General features: G+C 40.6%; 1 long non-coding RNA gene across 2 annotated transcripts in view; it reads left to right on the top strand.

Annotated features, from left to right (window-relative positions):
* Positions 1–11,673, top strand: part of LOC308415377 — a 28,878-nt gene extending 17,205 nt beyond the window's left edge. The window contains exons 3-5 of one of the 2 annotated variants that reach the window (XR_013974884.1): positions 8,395–8,576; positions 9,218–9,345; positions 9,494–11,673. This is a non-coding gene — a long non-coding RNA (uncharacterized lncRNA). Of the gene's footprint in view, positions 1–8,394; positions 8,577–9,217; positions 9,371–9,493 lie in introns of both variants that reach the window. The other variant, XR_013974885.1, reaches the window with a different exon arrangement.
* The last annotated feature ends 10,136 nt before the right edge of the window (positions 11,674–21,809 follow it).

The raw sequence follows: 21,809 nt of genomic DNA, 5'->3' as shown, positions 1-21,809 counted from the left end.
GTCATTTATCAACTTGTCTATTTTAAATGTAGCAGAGGAGAGGTAGCATGAGTTGTCTGATGCTGCACAGCTGTAGAGCATTGCATCTGTATTAGACTTCATTGATTTTTGTCTCCTGAACAACTGATGTCAAAGGTCAGGAAGAAATGCACAGAACAGTACCACATGTCGGTTTCTTTATAGAGACAGGGACGTCCAGAATATGGGCATGGCCCAGAGCTTGAATCCTATAGAGAATAGAAAATGTTTGGTGGTGTCTGTATGGGCCTGATGCGCGGGGGGGGTGGGGTGGCTTTGTGCTTGGAATTCTCCCAGGAGTTGGGGCATGTTCTGTCTTTCACACTCTAGCCAGCGGACCCAGTTGGGTACTATAGCCACTGTACCATAGTAAAGGATTGTTGATCCCTTTAATTCTTATTGCAGTACATCCTTTCCTTCCTTGTCAGCATTGAGGCCCAGTGCAAATTGAATGACAACTAACTGGCATGAGTTTATTAAAACTTCTAGTAATTATAGTCTATTTGTTTAAATCAATGTAAGTATTGGTTTCTGGACTAGCTGGCCTTGTTTCCAAATGAAGTCCTAGAGAATGGAGATGTGGCACTGGTTTAGGGGTCATCTGGGCCTTCCCCACTCATTTATATTCCAGGCAGCATTCAACAGATACCCCGAGACCAAGAAAGCCAACTCCCCTCTTTCTGTTCTGAAACAGTAGTTTATATTGAAACATTCAACAGCTTTAGCCTATGTGATTTTCTTTAACCTTGTCTTTAAAGTGGATATTTTTTAGAGGAAACTCTGAGCTTTGTGAAAACTAGTAGATTCTCTTTTATTCATGCATTTGACTTATGGGAGTTTAACCACGATTCAATGAATAGATGTGGACTCCAGAATATGGATATGCTGGTCCTATAGCCTGCCTCATTTCTCACTTGCCTCTCACATCATATCTCACAGTACCAGGATAATTCTGATGTTTAAACAGCATTTCCTCACTCATTACAGTGCTTCAAGCTTACATGAAGAAGTAAATGGGCATCTTCCATGCCTCTGACAGTGTGCTTATATCTACAATTGTGTACTTTCTCTATAATCTATTGAGGGTCTATTTAACTAAATGTGATGGTAGTCCTTTTTCCTTTTTTCTTTTTCTTTTCTTTTTTTCTTCCTTTCTTTGTGTGTGTGTGTGTGTGTGTGTGTGTTTATGCTTGATTTAGAATCCAGCTTCTGGAAAATCAATTTCATTTAATAGCAATGCTCATTAAGTAGAAAATGCAAACATATAAATTTTAGTCTATGTTTAGAAAGTTGTTGGGTTTGGAGTGATTATTTAGTTTTGTTTTTCTAGGGATAGTAAGCTCTTTCACATCCTGTTTTGTTTCCTGCCCTTGTTAGTTGTAGCGATTTAGACAAAAGGCAAGGAAGAAGCTGTCTTTTAGGAAAGAGCTATTGTTTATGTCATCAAGAAGAATGACGACATTTTCGATGTGCTAGGGAGTGACTGGGGTTGTAGTCATTATCTTTGTGTAATAAATAAATTTAAAAAACCCAAGACCTTCTGCAAAGAAAGATCAGAAAGGTCACACTATCTTCCACTTCCATCACATCTCCTCGTGTCCTTATATTGTCTTTCCCTTCTTTAGTGGGCCCTATACCATCAACAGATCCTTAAAACTTCTTGTGCTTTATCTCAGGCGTACATTCCTTTGTAAAAGGTCAGCTTCCCCGTTCAATCTTGCCTCTTCATGTTGACTTCCTTGGAAGTTCCCAAGGAAAGTTCTACCAAACATTCAAACAGATTTCCCAACTGTCACATTACTTTTTGAGGGCAAATTATTGGATGTGACACATTTTTTTTCCTCATTACTTAGGGCCAAATTCCAGGTGTGGACCAGGGATGAGGAGAGTTACAGAATGACACTGAGGAGGAGGCTTTCACTTAGTTTGAGTTTTCTGAGTTTTTCTGCATAAATAAATGTTTGCTTTATTGAAGGCTTCTATGTACCAATTAATATGTTTATGTGCTTTGACCTGTTTAGATTGATAATGATGTCAATTGCATGGATTACTTTCAGAATCTTAAGCCATTTTGTATTCCCAGGATAATCTCTGGCTGTGAGATTGTACCATTTTTGTATATTTCTGTATGTGATTAGCTACAGTATTTTTTTTCACTTTTTAAAAAAGAAATATTTATTTTATGTATATGAGTACTTTATCTCTCTGGACACCTGTATCCCAGAAGAGGGCATCAGATCCCTTTACAGATGGCCGTGAGCCACCCTGTGGTTGCTGGGAATTGAACTCAGGATCTCTGGAAGAACAGTCAGTGCTCTTAACTGCTGAGCTGTCTCTCCAGCCCTTTATCATATTTTCCACCTTTTCAGAGAATCGCTGTTTCCTTTAACTGGTTTTAATCACTATTCTGGTTTTAAATTTTACTTCCCCATCCCACCTTAACTTTATGTCTTACCCACTTTAGCTTTATTTGGATGTATTTTCTTTTTTATTTCTTCTTCTTCTTCTTCTTCTTCTTCTTCTTCTTCTTCTTCTTCTTCTTCTTCTTCTTCTTCTTCTTCTTCTTCTTCTTCTTCTTCTTCTTCTTCTTCTTCTTCTTCTTCTTCTTCTTCTTCTTCTTCTTCTTCTTCTTCTTCTTCTTCTTCTTCTTCTTCTTCTTCTTCTTCTTCTTCTTCTTCTTCTTCTTCTTCTTCTTCTTCTTCTTCTTCTTCTTCTTCTTCTTCTTCTTCTTCTTCTTCTTCTTCTTCTTCTTCTTCTTCTTCTTCTTCTTCTTCTTCTTCTTCTTCTTCTTCTTCTTCTTCTTCTTCTTCTTCTTCTTCTTCTTCTTCTTCTGCCTTTCAGCTTTGCCTAGTATGTAGCACCACAAAACTTGCAATATGCTGCATTTTCATTTTTATAAAAGTCAAAATATTTTCTAATTTATCTTTATACAGTATTGCTATACAACTTGCTATGTAGACTAGATTGGCTTGGACTTACAGAGATCTGCCTGCCTCTTTCTCCTAAGTGCTGGGTTTAAAGGCATGTGCCACCAGTTATAAAGAAAGTTTAGCATTTGATTTTTTATTTTATTTTGTGTATGTATATATAAAGTAACTTTTATTTTCCTGTAGTACTTGCTGTCTCCAAGCCTTACTGCCTCCATCTGCTAACCTAGGCCGAGTCCAACTTAGATTTAAAAAGATGAATACAGTCTGTTTATTGTTACTTGTATGTATACAATTTCAGGGCTGATCACTAAGTGTTGGGGACTCATCCTTGGAGAAGACCATTTCTCTAGCTCTCAGCAGTTCTTAGTTTTTTGTAGGTCTTTGCCCAGGGATGGGGTTCCATGAGATTTCTCACTTCCATGTTAGCATGTCTATTGGTGGTGTACTTGTTCAGATCTTGTTTGGGAAGCCATTCTGTTGAGGTATCATGGGTAAAGCTTCCCTGTCATTTCAAAAAGACACAATTTCAGAGTAATTTCTGGTCCTCTGGCTCTTACACTCTCTGTGCCACCTCTTCTGCAACGATCCCTAAGCCTTCGATGGAGGAGATCTGTTGTAGGTGTATCAATTGGGGCCAGGTATCCCATAATCACTTGTTTTCTGTGTTTTCATCATTCCTCAAAGCTGGGTCTCTCTGTGCATAGGTTGGATTTATACATTTAGGTATGTATATACATCTGTAACAATGATGATCAATGAAAGAGATGGAACAAGGAGGATATATGAGAAGGATTGGAGGAAGAAAAAGGAAGAGGGAAATGATGTCATATTTTAATTTTAAAATTAAAAATATCTAAAATTGTTACTTGTTTTTAAGCATCTACTATGTATCTGTTGAGACTTTTAATTTTATTTGTTGCAATCTTACAGAATATTTGAAAGTGTGGGAACACATTTCTGTTTTCTCAGTCTTTGGGAGATGGAGACAGGAGGATCAGAGTTGAAGGCCAGGCATGACCACTTAAATTCCAGGTCAGCCTGGACTAAATGAAACAACACAAAGCAAACAAAAGCATATATACTAGTACTGTGTGTGTTCTGGGGTGCCAGTTCTTCAAGCTCTCTCAGTTAATAAAGAATCCATGCACATGTCTTTGTACAGATGTACATCTCTGCTTCTTTCTGCTTTTCTCTCCATTGGGTCACACCAGAAACTCCATTCTGAACCACAATTCTATTGCAATACAAATACAGTAAATCCCTCCTTTGGTCATGAGAAACTTGCTTCTACTATAACAACTATACTACTTACAGAGTGTAATTGGCTTATAAATAATTACACACCTTTCAAGTGTACAATTTGCTAAAATCCATTCTCATCATCAAGATCTTGAAAATATTCCTCACTTTCAAAAGTACCATTTAGAATAAGATCTAATCAGATTTCTAGGCATCCCTTGTTCCACCCAAGGTTGGTATGCAGAACTGACTACTAAAACATGTTTTAAAATTCTGCTTTAACAATACCAACGTCATTGCCATATCCGCGCCTGTTTCTTACGTTTCCCGTCTCTTCAATCTGTGTTTGTCTTTTTTGTCTCAGTGTACCTTGTAAAACTGGTTATAACTTCTGTGAACTGCCCTTCAGTGATTTGGGGGTCAAGCATGGAGAAGGGAGGTCACACGCAATCTACTTCTATGATTAGAATTCATTCTTTCTGTGAGCCTGTCTTTGAACTTAGAAATGTAGTATTTACCTCCTCATAAACAGAACAGCAGTTTGACATTTTCCTTCCTGCAGGTTGCTTGAACCCTCATGAAACGTCAATAGCTTAGGCTCTGAGAGAACAGTTTGACTTTCTGGAAGTCCTTGTTAAGAATAGAATGTGCTTACACAGTCCAGAATGCCTCCTGTTCTTATCTTCTTGCCAGAAATGCAGGGGGGGGGTTAACCCTGATAATCACTGTGAGCTCCTACAGATAGAGCTCACAAGTATGGGACCCCTGCTGTAAGATTGTGTTCCTCTTGATCTTTTCATATTTAGAACCCCTATTGTCTCACCACCAGACAAACCATATTGTTTAGAAGAATGATATGTTCTATGGAAAATTCATATTTCAAATAACTAACATAGGAAGCAGAGCAAAGTCAAACTGGTGTGCAGGGTCAAAGACACAATTTGACCAAATGCAATTAGCATACAGGAAAAATATGCATCTGACAGAAAAAAGGTCCATGGATGATTGGGTAAAAGAACATGGAGGTTATATACGCTGACACTCCCGACGAACAGAAAACAGTTTCTTCAAGACAACACATTAGGTTGTAGGCACAAGGAATCCCTACATAACCACGTTGCATAACCACGGATTGAATTTATGTGTACTTGTACCTTCTTTTTATTGATTATCTTATTTATTTACATTTTAAATGTTGTCCCCCTTCCCAATCTCCCCTCTGCAAACCCCCCATTGCATGCCCCTTACCCTTTGCCTCCAAGAGGGTGCTACCCCCCACTCCAGCCACACTCCTCCACCCCTTTGCTGGAGTAACAAACCTTCAGAGGACCAAGAGCTTCCCTTTCTTCTGATGCCAGGTAAGGCAGTCCTTTGCTACATGTGCAGCTGGAGCCATGGGCCCACTCATGTGTACTCTTTGGTTGATGGTTTAGTCCCTGGGGGCTCTGAGGGGTCTGGTTAATTGATATTGTTGTTCTTTCTACAGGGTTATAATCCACTTCAGCTCCTTCAGCTCTTCCCCAACTCTTCTATTAGGGTCCCTGGGCTCTGTCCAGTGATTGGCTGTGAGTATCTGCATCTGTTTTAGGTGCTGGCAGAGCCTCTCAGAGGACAGCCGTACTAGGCTCCTATCAGTAAGCATTTCTTGGAATCAGCAATAGTGACTGGGTTTGGTGTCTGCAGATGGGATAGATCCCCAGGTGGGGCAGTCTGTGCCACACTTTGTCACCATATTTCCTTTAAACAGGAGCCATTCTGGGTTAAAACTTTTGAGATGGGTAAGTGGCCCCTTCCCTCCACTGGGGGACATGCCTATCTACTAGAGATTAGTCTCTTCAGGTTCTATCTTCTGTTGGGCATTTTGGCTAATGTCATCCCCATTGGGTCCTGGAAGCCTCTTGCATTCTTGGCGTTTGGGACTTTCTAGAGGTTCTCCCGTTCCCTGTCCCCCACTGCTATTTCTTCTATTCATTCTCCTGGCCCTCTGGACTTCTCTCCTGTCTCTTCCCATTCCTGGTCCTACCCCCCTCCCACCAGGACCTTCCTTCCCTCTACCTCATGTGATTATTTTGTTTCCCCCTTCTAAGTGAGATTGAAGCATCCACACTTTGGCCTTCCTTCTTGTTAAGCTTCCTATGGTCTGTGAGTTGTATCATGGGTATTCTGAGCTTTTGGGCAAATATCCACTTATCAGTGGATATACTTACTATATATGTCCTTTTGGGTCTGGGTTACCTACTCAAGATGATATTTTCTAGTTCCATCCATTTGCCTGCAATTTTATGAAGTCATTGTTTTTAATAGCTGAGTAGTAGTACTACATTGTATTAAGTACCACATTTTCTGTATTTATTCTTCCTTGAGGGACATCTAGTTTATTTACCAGCTTCTGGCTATTATAAGTAAGGCTGCTATGAACAGAGTGGAACATCTTTTGGGTGTGTGCTCAGGAGTGGAATAACTGGGTCCTCAGGTAGGACTATGTCCAATTTTCTGAGGAATCACCAAACTGATTTCCAGAGTGGTTGTACCAGTTTACAACCCCACCAACAGTGGAGGAGTGTTTCTCTTTCTCCACATCCTCGCCAGCATCTGCTGTCACCTGACTTTTTGATCTTAGCTATTCTGACTGGTATGAGGTGGAATCTCAGGGTTGTTTTGATTTGCATTTCCCTGGTGACTAAGGATGTTGAATATTTCTTTAGGCGCTTCTCAGCCATTTGAGATTCAGTTGATAAATCTGATTAGCTCTGTACCCCATTTTTAAATTGGGTTATTTGGGTTTTTGGAGGTTATCTTCTTGAATTCTTTGTATATATTGGATATTAGCCTTCTATTGGATGTGGAGTTGGTGATGATTTTTTCCCTAATCTGTAGGTTGCTGATTTGTCCTATTGACTGTGTTTTACAGAAGCTTTTCAGTTTCATAAAGTCCTATTTTATTAATCGTTGATCATTGAGCTTGAGCCATTGGAGTTCTGTTTAGGAAATTTCCCCCTGTGCCAATGAGTTTGAGGCTTTTTCTTCTTTTTTCTTCTATTTGATTCAGTGTAATTGGTTTTATGTTGAGATCCTTGAGCTATGTATAAGGTGATTAAAATGGATCCATTTGCATTCTTCTACATGCAGATCACTAGTTAGACCAGCATTATTTGTTGAAGATGCTTTCTTTTTTCCCAATTGGATGGTTTTGGGTTTTTTTTTTATCAAAGATCAAGTGACCATAGATGTATGGGTTCATTTCTGGGTCTTCAATTCTATTGATCTACCTGCCTGCCTCTGTACCGATACCAGGCGGTTTTTATCACTATTGCTCTGGAGTACAGCTTGAGGTCAGGGATGATGATTTCCCCCAGAAGATCTTTATTGTTAATGTTGTGAATATTATTGACCAGCAAGCCATTTTTAGTTTAATGTGTAAAGGACAAACCCACATGTAGATATTTCGTGCTGTTTTCCATCTCAAGTTAAAGGCAACTAGGCCTGAGATAAGCAAATTGATAACAATGTCCCCACCCTGAGAAACCACTACCAACAATGACAGGAAAGCCTTGTAGATTTAGGCATCTTTATTGTTTGTTTGTTTTTCAGACAAGGTCTCATATAGTCCAGGTTGGCCTCCCAACTTCCTATGTGGCTCTGGCTGGCCTGGAACCTCTGACGTTGTTGCTTTTGCCTTCCCAGCCATGTTTATTACAAGCTTGAGTAAACCTTTGTTCTCACTTCCTTGAGAAACAAACTATAAAACACAACGAGGGCAGCTGTTAAGGTGATTAAGTTGGATTTAAGACAAAACCAATTTTTATGTATGCATGCTTAAAAAATCCATAGATACCTTTAACAGAATGCTAGCAAATAAGCTCAAACACAATTACTTTTCAGAACTGTTTCCTAAAAATGGTCCTGAAAATGCTGAGTCTCATCACACCTGGTTCTTGGAAGTTTTGGGGTCAAATTTATGTCCAAAGATGGATTTTGCTCAGACATTAGCTTTTAACCCCAAAATAGCCAATATATTATGATGAAATCAGGACTCAAATAATTGAGGTGTATCCATGAAACTTACTTCAAATATTGAAAAATTACATATGGTGTAACCTGTCCTGGTCTAAATCTTGAATTGTTCCTTGTGTTTGTTGTTTTTCTGGAGAGAGGATGTAGTCAAGGACGGCTTTGAAATCTTGATCCTCCTGTCTTTGTCTTCTAGGTACTGGGATTGTAGCTATGCACTGGCACACCTGACACTACTGTTTGGAAAGGTCACCAGCCTTCTCATACTAAAGGGCAAGAGCCAAGTCTTTGCTGAGATGCTCATGCAGGAAGTTGCCAACACCAAATGTATCAGTGCCATGCTGCCAGCCCAACTCCTTCTAGTTCTCCAAGCATGAGGTACTCAAGACCAATAGCTCCCCAAACAGTGTGCATGCCAATGGGGTGGTCTTGCAGGTGGTGAAGTTGGTACATTTGGGAAACCTAACCTTCATGGCCTCCAGTGGTCCATGTACCCCACGATAGTGATGGTTGACCAGAATGCTGAACTTAGGATCATCATAGGCAAATCTCTGTTACCCAGTGAATCTGGATGCTCTGCAGCAGACCTTTTCACTGTTCTCAGTATCATCATCTTCACTAAGACCAACCAGTTCCAGATACTGCTACACTATGCTCACCACTTGAGCATCCAGCATGCTAATCTAGCTCTAGACAGCCAGAACAGCAGTACTATCTACATGTAACACATTTCCAAGATCACAGTGCCATTTTTTGTCAACTTGACAACAAACCTAGACCTATATCTGGGAAGAGGGAATCTTAGTTGAAAAATGGCCCCCATAAGTTTAGCCTGTACATAAATCAGTGGGGGTATTGTCTTGATTAGTGATTCCTGTTGCAGGGTCCAGCTCACTGTGGATGGTCCCACTCATGGGCAGGGGGTCTTGGGGTATATAAGAAAGCAAGCTGAGAAAGCCATAAAAGCAAGCCAGTATGTAGGATTTTTCCATGACCCCTGCTTTAATTCCTGTTTCTAGGTTCCTGCTTTGTGTTTCTGCTCTGGCTTCCCTTAGTGACAGAGGGTGACCTGAGAGGTATAAGCTGAAGTAACCTTTCCTCCTCGAATTGCTCTTGGTCATGCTTTATCACAGCATTGGAATCCTAGGTAGGACACGTAACCGTCTGCAACAGTAAGTACAAGAGTCATGACTGCTCTCTGAGGCCTGCCTTTGGGGAATAGACAGCTAGTCATGGCTACATCATTTTCCCTTTTGACTCTAATGTCTCTGTATTTCCCCTCCAACCTCCGCCAGGCATACCATCGGCAGCAGTTCAACTGCAGCAGGCTGAATTGCCATTTCAAGTCTGAAGGTATCAGGGATTCCATCTTGCTGGTCGGTAACCTGAACACTGGAAGTTGCATAGCCAAACCCCTTTATTCTCTTTAGTAACTATGGTTATGTGAAGGTGGTGAAGATCTTGTTCACCAAGGAGAAGACAGCAGCTAGGCTCAGCTGGCCGTGAGGCACCCAAACACACTGCATGGGAAGCCAATGTGCATTACAATGCTAAAGCACCAAAGTATGCTGCTGCCTTGTGAGGGCTAGGAAGACGGGCTTCACCAAAGACTCTGACAGCTCACCACTGCACTGCTTCAAAAAGCTGGGCCCCAAGTTCTTTAAGAACTTCTTTCTGTTCTCAGCCACCCTGTACCTCACCAACATCCCTTCCTCTGTGTCAGAAGAATTCCTTAAGAACTTCTTAAGCAACAAGGGCATGACCAAGGGCTTAAAATTCTTCCAGGGACTGCACTCCTTGCTCTCTATCCCATCCATCATCCCTACTACTAGAAGGACCACGCAATGGTTCTGATCCAGATGAGTTTGTTGGAGGAGGAAGTGCAGGCACCAATTAAGATGCAAATCCACAACCAAAGCAACCCTGAACAAAAGGAACATTGTTGGTGGGCTTGCTACTACAGAATTCAGGATATATTATAGATCTCTAGTCATGAAAATATGGCACTGACACCAAACAGACATGAATGCCAATGGAACAAAACAGAAGACTCAAACATGAGTACTCGTAACTTCAGCCTTCAGCTATTTGATAAAGAGGCAAAAAAACACACCCTGGAGAAAAGACAGCATCTTCAACCTGTGGTGGTTAAAGCTAAAAACTGTATGGCCAAATGCAGATGAATGGATTAGACTCATACCTGCCACCCTGCACAAAAGTTAGATCCAACTGTACCAATGTCTTCAGTTTGAAACCTGTAACATCGAAGCTGCTAAAAGTAAACATGCAGTTCCCTTCCCTACAAGAGATAGATGAAGGAAAGGACTTTCTCAACAGGACCACATTTGTTCAGGAATTAAGGTCACCAATTGACAACAGGGACCTCATAAAACTGAAAAGCTTCTGTGCAGCTAAGGAAATAATCAAATGAAGAGGAAGCCCACAGAATGGGAGAGGATTGTTGCCAGCTGCACATCTGTCAGAGGACTAATATCTACAATATATGAGGAACTCAAAGAACAAAGAGTCAAGGAAACAAACAACCCAATTAAAGTGGGCTGAGATGTAGACAGTTTCAACAAGAAATAGAAAGGACTAAGAAATACCTCAACAAAAGCATCCAACTTCCTTAGCAATCAGGGTAATGTAAACTAAACTGACGTTAACAATTCTTAACAAGACCCATGACCACAAATGCTGCTGTAGATATGTCAGCAGGAATGCAAACTGGCACAGCCACTCTGGAAGTGAGTATGGAGTATCCCCAAAAAGCTAAAAATAACTCTACCAAATAGTCCAAGGGACATCCTACTCCACAGATACTTGCCTGGCTGATTTTACTATTAATTACTCTATAGCTAGGAAATGGAAACAAATTAAACGTCTAACAATTGACAAATGAATAATGAAGATATGGTTCCAGAGGGGCTATGAATCCAGTATTCGTTCAGTGCCAGAGGCTGGATAGCTCAGTTGGTCTTCAGTATATGCCAGAGTCCTGACAAAGTAGGCTCTAATGCCAGTGAAGGAGGGACTTAACCAACAGGGCAAGAGCAAGCAGGCAAGGAGAAAGCAAGCTGCCTTCTTCTATGTCCTTTATATAGGCTTCCAACAGAAGGTGTGGCCCAGGTTAAAGGTGGATCTTTCCCACCTCAAAGGATCAGGATTAAAAGTGGTTCTTCTCACTTCAAATTATTTAATTAAGAAAAAAGTCCTTCATGGGGATAGCCACTTGAGTTTAATTAATCCCAGGAGTAGTCAAATTGACAGTCAAGAATAGCCATCACAGAAACCATAGGTGGAGTTGGGTAGGTGGGTGTTGGGCTTGAGACAGGAATAGCAAGCAGTACACAGGTAATATGGAGTGAGAAAGAACAAAAATAGGGAAGGGGTCTAACTTGAAGGAGAGAGGGAGGTCGATACAGACAGAGAATGTGGGACAAATAAAACTAATATTATTTGATAAAGCCTCAAAGAGTCATATTATTTTATATTTACCTAAGATTATACACAATACAAACAAGTATATGTATATAATGTGTGTGTGTGTTATTTGGGTTATTTTATAGATTTATTTTTAGCTTTTTGAGAATTCTTCATACTGACTTCCAGAAAAAATTACATATACATACATACACACACACACACACACACACACACACACACACACACACACACATATATATATATAATATGCCCCTTGGACTGACAATGTTTCCCCCAAGAATCATAGATTAAAAAATAGCCCAGTACCAAGCCTGGTTCAAATGGTTAGCTAGTGTAGTCCAAGTGACTCTGAAAACAATATAGATTATATTAGATGAAAACAATATAGATGTAGCCCTTGGTTGCTGGTCAGGGGTTGAGGATAGATCCTGTTTCTGAATACACAAAACACTTAGGATATATAATCTTGAGCTGGATGTGACCCCAAAAACCTCTTTTCTGTGGTCTAGCTTCCACTGTTCCAGAAAATACTATGGAAGCTGCCAAGGAAGAGAAGCACTTAAACAGTCCTACCGAGTCTTACCCATGAACCAGAACAGTCGCCATCATAGTAAGACAGAACTGTAGGTAGAATAAGTGGCACTCACATTTTGGTGGCAACCAATAGCTCTGTCATAGACCCATAGCCCACTCAATAGGAGAAAAATCATGTCTGGTACTTGAAACCTAGTCAGCTTCATGGGGCTAGTGAGGTTGTGGACGGCAGAAGAGCGTATTGCTGCCATGTTGCTGGACCAGCATAATTACTAATATATTTAAGATCTTATCCTTACACCCAGAGATAAATGTAGCTATCAGCAGGAAGCCTCTCTCCACTACAAATAGAAAGCACAGGAAACTCCAATGGATGCTGCAGAGACTGGCAAATTGGGGGAGCTCAGGCCCAGCGGACCCGCCTAAAGCTCAGCCCTTGCATGAGCTCAGGAAACACTGGGAAGAAAGAATGGAAAGATTGTAAGAGCCAGAATACCTGGAAGCCTGCAGTGAAACAGTTAAGTCTAGAAATGGCTGTATAAACAAACCCAGAACAATGCCAATTATCAGTGGCGATTTTAACATAGGAGAGCAAAATTTTCACTGGGTTCTACCACCAGACAGAGCTTCTGAGTTCTGGGAGAATTAGCCTCTCCCAAGGATAAGCCCAAATACTGGTTGTCTGATGCAGAATGGTCAGACTAGAAACCATATATACTCAAACAACAAAAATGGACTCAGTATCTTGGATCATATACACACATATATACATAGATATTCATGTAACAATAATAACAAAAAGAGTCCATCAACTTGAGAGTAAGGGTTGGATGGGTAAAGGCTGGAGAGGGAAGGTAGGGAGAGAAGCAAGATGTAATTCTTCTTTAATTAAAAATGTATCAACTGAAATGGCCTTACAAACCAGATGTATATTTATAAAAGAATCAGTTTACCCATTCTTTTAAAAATTAAAATTTAGTGAGGCATGTTGGCATGCATCTTTAGTCCTGATATTTGGGAGGCAGAGGCAGGTGGATCTCTGAGTTTGAGGCCAGCCTGGTCTTCAGGCAGCCAAGGGTTACACAAAAAAAATCTTGTTAAAAGAAACCCCACAAACTAAATAAAATAAAATAAAATAATGATAATAAATAAATCTAGCATGTTTTACAGCCTGTGCAGGGGCCTGTGCTTTGAAAGGCCAAGGTGTGAGGTCTCAGTATCCCTAGAACACAGCCACCTTCTTGGTCCTTACACACTAGTGTCCTACAGCTCACCTACTCAGGCTATCAGGGTCTGTTTTGACCTCCAGCTGAGCCCATGTCATGGGATTCCTAGGCTGTTCAGAAGCTGTGGCTGCCACTTCTAACCTTGCAATCAAGTGACATGATTCTTTTATGTTTATAGCCAGACCAGAGGGCCCTTGCCATCCTTGGCTGCAGAGCTTTTTGTGATGTTTTGTGTGGCTGCAGACCCATCCCTAGCAATATTCCCAGTAGAATCCTGAACTTTTCCCACCTATGTGTAGTTTTACGTAACTTTTAATAGCCATGATACAATGGTATGTGTGTACTCTTCTATGCACATTCTTCTCGTCCTTCCTGGTGGCTAGGTCACAGGTGGGACTCAAGTTGGCATGGCATCCACCTGCCCTATCATGAAACTGTCAGGGCATTTCCACCTCCAAATTTTGTACCAACCTTTGGTTTCTATCCACTTATGACTCATGCCCAGGTGGAAGGGCTGATTTTAGGTCTTAACCAGGTCTCCCCAACTTCCACCTCTGTATTTAGATTGTCTCCAAGGTAGGGTGACACTGATCTTGGAGTTTCTATGAAGAACCAAGTCAAGAGTGTGAACAATTACGATTTTATACGTGTGGGAGGGCATCACTGTGGTGTTGTGGTGTATATTTTTAAGGTGATAGGTGTATATTTTGGTAGTAACTATAGGCTCAGTTTCCTGGTGACATTATACCCTGTCTCAGATGATGATGATGTGTGTGTGTGTGTGTGTGTGTGTGTGTGTGTGTGTGTGTGTGTGTGTGTGTTTAAGCCATTTTACAATCGTGTCTTTCCTTCTGTGCTGTAGAAGGAAGCATCAGGTGGGTTGAACCTGGATTCAGTAAGCTGTGTCCTGTGGGGGATGGGAGGGTACATTAAGATGCATGGAGCCATCATTCAAGCAATGGGATTGCAATGTTAGTTCTACCCACTCTACAACTCACTCTACTTAGACTATAATATATATAAATAAAAACCATACCTCAAAAATCTGTTTTTAATATAGTTACCTTAAAGTTTTACATAATTTTTAACAACTTAGAAGAAAAGCACTACTTTGAAGAAATTCCAACAGATAATTTTTATTTCACACAACATCCATCTATAGTAAAAGCACGTATATGAATGGTTTGCCTGCATTCATATTTGGTGCCCACAGAGGATATAAGAGGGTGTTTTATCCTCTGGAACTGGAATTCCAGACAGTCATGAGATGTCATGTAGGTGCTGGGACTTGAACCTGGGTTCTTTCAAAGAGCAATCCTGGAAACTTGTTTTTAATGGTCATAACAGAGAGACGACAAGAAGACCCAAGATCAAAATTAGGCCTACCAACTCATTGCTTCTGCTGTTTCTTTCTGATCCCTGCAAGACAGTTACCCTAAGGAACAAATGCCAACCCTTCTTCAATCCTAAGCATCTGCAAGTTACAGTTTTATGTATGCCAGCCTAGCCATTGGAACAGCAGTTGTCCCAGTCCAAAGCTTCCTGTTCTTATGCTTTGCCCAGTAAATAAATTAGATACATGCCCACATGGAGACTAAGCTGCATGTCTGCTACATATGTGCCAGGGGCCTCATTCCAGCCTGTGTGTGTTCTTTAGTGGCTCAGTCTCAGAGTTCTGAGAGGTTCAGGTAACTTGACACTTTTGGTCCTCCTGTGGGGTTCTCATCCTGGCCTCAGTGGGAGAATGTGCCTAATCTGGCAAAAACTTGATTCACGGGGGCGGGGGATACCCAGAGGAGGGCACCCTCTCTGAGCAAAAGTAGAGGGGGGTAGGTGGGGTCTCTGTGAGGGGGGACTTGGAGGGAGACAGCATTTGGAATGTAAATAAATAAATAATTATAAAAGTATGCATGTCAGAAGAGTGAGTGCCCCTCCCTCAAAAGAAGGGAAGAACCATCAAATACACGAAGACAGAACTTCATGGGTTAAGAGGCTCACCCGTCTCTAGTAGTTTATCCACTGGAGCAGATATGAAACTCCCATACTCCAGCATTGTCCAGTCACCTGGTTGGCTGATTCCAGGGTAATTCTGTATATGGAAGGTCAAGAGTTTTTTTTTTTTTTTTTTTCCTATTAGAAAATCAGGGTCACCTGTTTTGCCCTGCCTTAATTTCTTTTCCTTTGTTAATAGTTTGGGTCAATGGTGCTTTTTCTCAACCTATGCCTGCTACTCTGTTGTCTCATCTTCTGCTCAGTTCTTTTGTTATGAAGAGATATGTCCAGTCTGCAGACTACATTTAGGTCATAAGTTGCCTCATCCTCATTTCCTTGATCTATTAACTATGACAAATCAGAACTTCCCAATCCTCTCCATCCTTCAGTATACCCCCTCTCCCTTAATAGCACTGTTTGTGTCTGGGATACAAGAACTCCAGGCAGCACATCTAAAATCTTTCCATTTTCAATATACTGAATACAACACTCTCATTTCTACCTCAATACTGACGTCCTTCAAAGGGCTCCAGCCTCTTGTTTCTTGTTTCAGATTCTTAAAAGTCTAGCATCCTTATGCCCACTAATTCCCATGCAAACCCTTCCATTCCAACTGCCAAGGGCGCTGATGGAAAATCTAGCTCAAGCTCTATCATTAATGTGATTTTCTATAGCTGGTTGTCTCCATTCCATATCCTCACATCAGGACCATCACACTCCATTTCAGCATTTCAGACCCCAAAAATACTATTTTCCCCATTGTCTTGTCTCTTGAGTCTCCAGATATTTTTGCCCTCACCCAGACTAATCCTGATAGCCACCACTCCCAACAGCTCACAGATAGTCCTTCTCCAAAGATTCCAAGACAACTTATATTTGTTTGGATAGGTTCTTGCTTTAGAGCTTTCCTTAGCGCACTCTTCTCTAATATGTTGATGGTCTATTTATTTATAGTTCTTCTCTTCAAATGTTACCTCACAATACCATCAACCTTTCTAATTTTCCTAGGAAAATAGAGATACAAGTTGTTTCAGACCATGGTCAAGCTTAGTCAACAATTTGGTAATAAGGGCTCGTCCTCACACTAGTGCAAAGTCTATGACAATGCAGAGAAAACATTTTTTTTTGCTGCCTTATAATCCCCACAAATAAAAAAAAAACTTTTTTTGGCCTCATAGAATCTTTAGCAACTTTAAAACCAGTATGAGCCCCAGATTTTTTGTAGTTTTCTAAATTATTGCCTTTCTAATGATGACTGAAGGCTTTATAGTACCTTCCCAGATTCACTGATAAAAAAAATTCTTGTAGCACTGCACAGAACCCACCTTCATTGGCTATTAGTAAATCTAGGGCCAATCTGTTTGGAAGTACCATCCCCACCGAGTTTAGTTGCCATTGTGTTTTTTATGTTAAGAAAGTAGGTTTTCTTGCATGTTGGCTTGTGCACAGGAAAAGTAGTTTGGACTGAGTGCCAAGACCCAAGTCAAACAGAACCTTTGAAATGAGTACTAAGACTTAATTCATTTGCTGCCAGAGACTATTAGGGATTGGTTTTTCCTCAAGTATTTGTGAAGCAGCAGTTGGACAGGAATGGTTGGAAGTATTAGATAAACTAATAACCCTGTCCAGTGTTAAAATGATGCAAAATGCCTCTCTTCTACAGAGAATGTAGACTCCAGACAAATAGAGATTAGCAGTACCCCTATCTATGCAGTGATGGGACAGTGTTTTGAATAGAAATGGAAGGCAAATACTCATCTTGGTTAACTTCTCTCCTAGGTCCTATTTCTATCTTGCTCCTTGTTCTGACTTTTATCTTTTTTACTTTCCTAAGTAAAAATTCAAACTCTTTCAGCATAGATAGCTTAAGTCCAGCACCTTAGCCCAGTATTAACCCTTCTCTCTCAAGTTTCCCCATGTGGATGGGAAAGGTCATCTCTACATCCCTAATCACCAGGAAGCAGCCTAGAGAAAGTTGATCTTTGGCCTTACTCTCCAGTTAATGTGAATTTTAAAATTCCAAGAGGAGGATTTGAAAGGACCAAACAATAGCTCTGTTAACTGTAAAATGCCTTCCTCTTACCTTAACCCGGTCTTTGAGTCTTAGCTTAAGTGGAAAAGCACTGTGTCCACCCTGTAATATCTGTCTGCTGAGCCAGATAAGGGACAAATGAAGGAAATTCAACTGTTTTGCCCACTGATCTTTGGAATAGCCTTGTATCTGTTCTATGGATAACTCCTTGGAGCTGGCCCTATAAATACCTTTCAAATTCTTGAAATACATATCATAACTGCTCTTTAGGTAATTTCATGTAAACATCCCACCCTCCCCAACTTCCTTATGCAGCACTCCTTAGAAGCAACCATGTAATTGTCCTATCTTGGTCTCTCTCAGTCTATAAAGAAAGAGATTTTTTTGCTTGTGCAATCTTGATGCAAACCTTTTCTCCCAAGAACTCCAGCCTCAGTTTCCACCTAATAATAATAATAATAATAATAATAATAATAATAATAATAATAAAACCAAGATGGAAGCACCAGGAACAACCTCTATATCACTTAGCATTTCTCTCTCATCTCTTGTGTACACAGATCACCAACAGAGGACAAGGGGTAACTGGGACAGTAATTCTCTTAATAACTGCTGGCACTGATGTTGTCATTGCTTTGGGACATTGAACGAGAAGCCTAGTGTGGCCACAAAGATGCCCATTTCATGTGAGAAAGTGTGCAAGCTTCCCAATCAAATGTACTATGTCAAAATCAATGAGTCTAAAAGATGAGACAATGCCTGTCACCCACTGATTGTATTTTTGTGCAGTATGGAATAGATAAAAGGGTGTTTTTAAAAAAATCTGGATGTGGCGACATGTCTACAATACATGTATGCATACATGCATATATGTATATGTTGCTGTGATATATGGGAATGCATGTATGTATATGTTGCTGTGATATATGGGAAGATGGCCTATGGATGAGAAAGACCTAAGTATGCAGTCTCCAATTAGAGATTCAGAATCAAGCTATGAATGAAATTCTCTTCCATGGCTGACCCTCAACTCTGTGACTTGCTTTGGGGTAGGGACCCTATCTGAATCATCTGTGCCCCCTTATACTTCTGGAGTGCCCCCTAAAATCAAACTGATGTTGGTGAATGTATTTAAAGGGATGATGAGCCATCCTATTAGCCCTTCATCTGAAAACCAAGAGGATTTGACTTGGTGATATTTTGTGACTTGAATATGCTATGTCTCTGTGGAAGCCCAAACAATCCATAAAACATCTTTGTTTTTAAGCTAGGCAAAGTGTGACACATGTCTGTAACCCAACACATGTGATACTGAGGCAGGAGTTACCACACATTCAAGATCAATTTGGGCTACGTAGAAAAGCACATCACAGTAAATAAATCTTCCTCTTTGAACCCTGATCCCTGAGCAAGCCTGCACTAACTCAAGAGCCCTTTACTTCTATTCTGCTCATTTTTGTGACTGTTAAAGGAACACCCATAGACAAAGTTTTTGTTTTGGTCTTGCCCATAACAAGGCCATTAGTCTACCCAGTACACATGAAGATAGTTCTAAATATAATCCTGCTTGGTAGAACCAGGCCATGACGACGATTCTTTTTATTTTTTTTAAATTTTAATTGGATATTCTCTGTATTTACATTTTAAATGTTATCCCCTTCCTCCCCCAACTGCCATCTCCCCTTCCCATGCCATTGCCTCCATGAAGGTGCTCCCTCTCCCAACCACCCACTCCTACCTCAGTGCCTTGGCATTCCCTACCCTGGGACAATGAGCCTTCACTGAACCAAAGGCCTCTCCTTCCACCGATGCCAGAAAATGCCATCCTCTGCAGCATATGCAACTGGAGCCATGGGTCTCTCCATGTGTGCTCATTAGTTGGTGTATCAGTCCCTGGGAACTCTGGGGGTTGGGTTTGATAATGTTTTTCTTCCCATGGGGTTACAAACCTTTTCAGCTCCTTTAGGCCTTTCTCTAGGTCTTTCATTGGGGTTCCCTTGTTCAGTCTGATGGAAAGCTGCAAGTATGCTCAGCTGTATCAGTATGGCTCTGGTATATCCTCTGAGGAGGCATCCATATCTGGTTCCTGCCAGTAAACACTTCTTAGCTTCAGCAATAGTGCTTGGGTTTGGTGGCTGCCTATGGGGTGGATCCCTAGGTGAGGCAGTCTCTGGATGATCTTTTCTTCAGTCCCTGCTCCTCTATTTGTCCTTGTATTTCCTCCCATGAGTATTTTATTCTCCCTTCTAAGAAGGCCTGAAACATCCACATTCTGGCCTTCTTTCTTTTTGAGCTTCATAAGGTCTGTGAATTGTTTGATGGGTATTCCAAGCTTTTTGGGCTAGTATCCTCTTATCAGTGAGTACATACCATGTGTGTTCTTTTGTGACTGGGTTACCTCATTCAGGATGATAGCTTCATGTTCCATCCATTTGCCTAGGAATTTCATGAAGTCATTGTTTCTAATAGCTGTGTAAATAAATGCACTACACTTTCTGTATCTATTGCTCTGTTGAAGGACATCTGGGTTCTTTCCAGCTTCTGGCTATTACAAATAAGCCTGCTATGAACATGGTGGAACATGTGTCCTTGTTATATGTTGGAGTATCATTTCGGTATATGCCCAGGAGTGGTATAGCTGTGTCCTCAGGTATGTCCAATTTTCTGAGGAACTGTCAGATTGATTTCCAGAGTGGTTTACCAGCTTACAATCCCATCAACAGTGGAGGAGTGTTTCTCTTTCTCCACATCCTCACCAGCATCTGCTGTCACCTGAGTTGTTTGATCTTAGCCATTCTGACTGGTGTGAAGTGGAATCTCAGGGTTGTTTTGATTTTCGTTTCCCTGATGACCAGGGATGTTGAGCATTTCTTTAGGTGCTTCTCAGCCATTGGGTATTCCTCAGCTGAGAATGCTTTGTTTAGCTCTGTACCCTGTTTTTAAATAGGATTATTTGATTCTCTGGAATCTAACTTCTTAAGTTCTTTGTATATATTAGATATTAGTCCTCAATTAAATATAGGATTAGTAAAGATCTTTTCTCAATCTGTTGGTTGCTGTTTTGTCCTATTGACAGTATCCGTTGCCTTAAAGAAGCTTTGCAATTTCCTGAGGTCCCATTTGTCAATTCTTGATCTTAGGGCATAAGCCATTGGTATTCTGTTCAGGAAATATTCCCATGTGCCTATGTGTTCTGAGCTCTTCCCCACTTTCTCATCTAATAGTTTCAGTGTACCTGGTTTTATGTGGAGGTCTTTGATCCACTTGGACTTGAGCTTTGTAAGAGGAGAGAGGAAAGGATCGATTTGCATTCTTCTGCATGCTGATCTTCGGTTGAACCTGCACCATTTGTTGAAGCTACTGTTTTTTTTTTTTTTTTTTTTTTTTTCCATTGAATGTCTTTAGCTCCTTTGTTACAGATCAAGTGACTATAGGTTTGTGGGTTCATTTCTGAGTCTTCAATTCTATTCCAATGATCTACCTACCTGTCTCTATATCAATACCATACAGTTTTCTATCACGATTGCTCTGTAATACAGTTTGAGGTTGGAAATCATGTTTCCCCCAGAAGTTCTTTTATGGTTGAGAATAGTTTTTGCCATCCTGGGTTTTTGTTATTCCAAACGAACTTGCAAATTGCTCTTTCTAACTATATGCAAAATTGGGTTGGAATTTTGTTTGGGATGACATTGAATCTGTAGATTGTTTTTGGCAAGATTGGCCATGATAATTCAACTTACTACTCTACACTTATTTAATCAACAACCCCTATCCATAACTCAGGCTTTCCCTTATTCATTCAAACGTCTGGTCACCCTTGCTTTGGTTCAAGTTCTTCATTGCTTCATAGGCAAATCTACTCATCTTGGTCCATAACAGGATCCTTGAAAGCCAGCTAGGATTCTGCCAGGCTTAGACAGGGCTTTTCTCTAATATATATATAGTTACACAGCGAGAGTTGGAGCATTGGAGATGGGGTCACAGCTATTATGTATTTAGTATTTCCAATACCACTGATTACTACAATACATTGACCTTCTCTTTTCTTGCTTCAAATCTATATACCCAATTGCCTTCTATGTCTCTGTTTGAAATTTGATAGAAGAAAGAATTTTTCCTCATTCAAGTTCTGTTTCTTTTTACCTTTATTCTACTCCCCCCCCCAGCTCTTCATGGAAACAATGACTTTCTTAGCCCTCCTCAAATTAGTGGTTTCCTTTGTTCTTGCCAATAGTAGTGTCTACTCAATATTTCATTCAAGCATGTTTCCACAGAGGTGTTTATTTTCCATTAAAGCAAACCTTTTGATTCCTTAAAGTTAAGCCTAGTACTTTAGTACAATACGTGCGTTGTGACCTTAAATTGCTTTCATATTTCCAT

This window comes from Micromys minutus (assembly GCF_963924665.1).
Source record: "Micromys minutus genome assembly, chromosome: X".
NCBI lineage: Eukaryota > Metazoa > Chordata > Mammalia > Rodentia > Muridae > Micromys > Micromys minutus.
The sequence above is the reverse complement of the archived record's forward strand: the minus strand, read 5'-3'. Positions and strand labels throughout refer to the sequence as shown.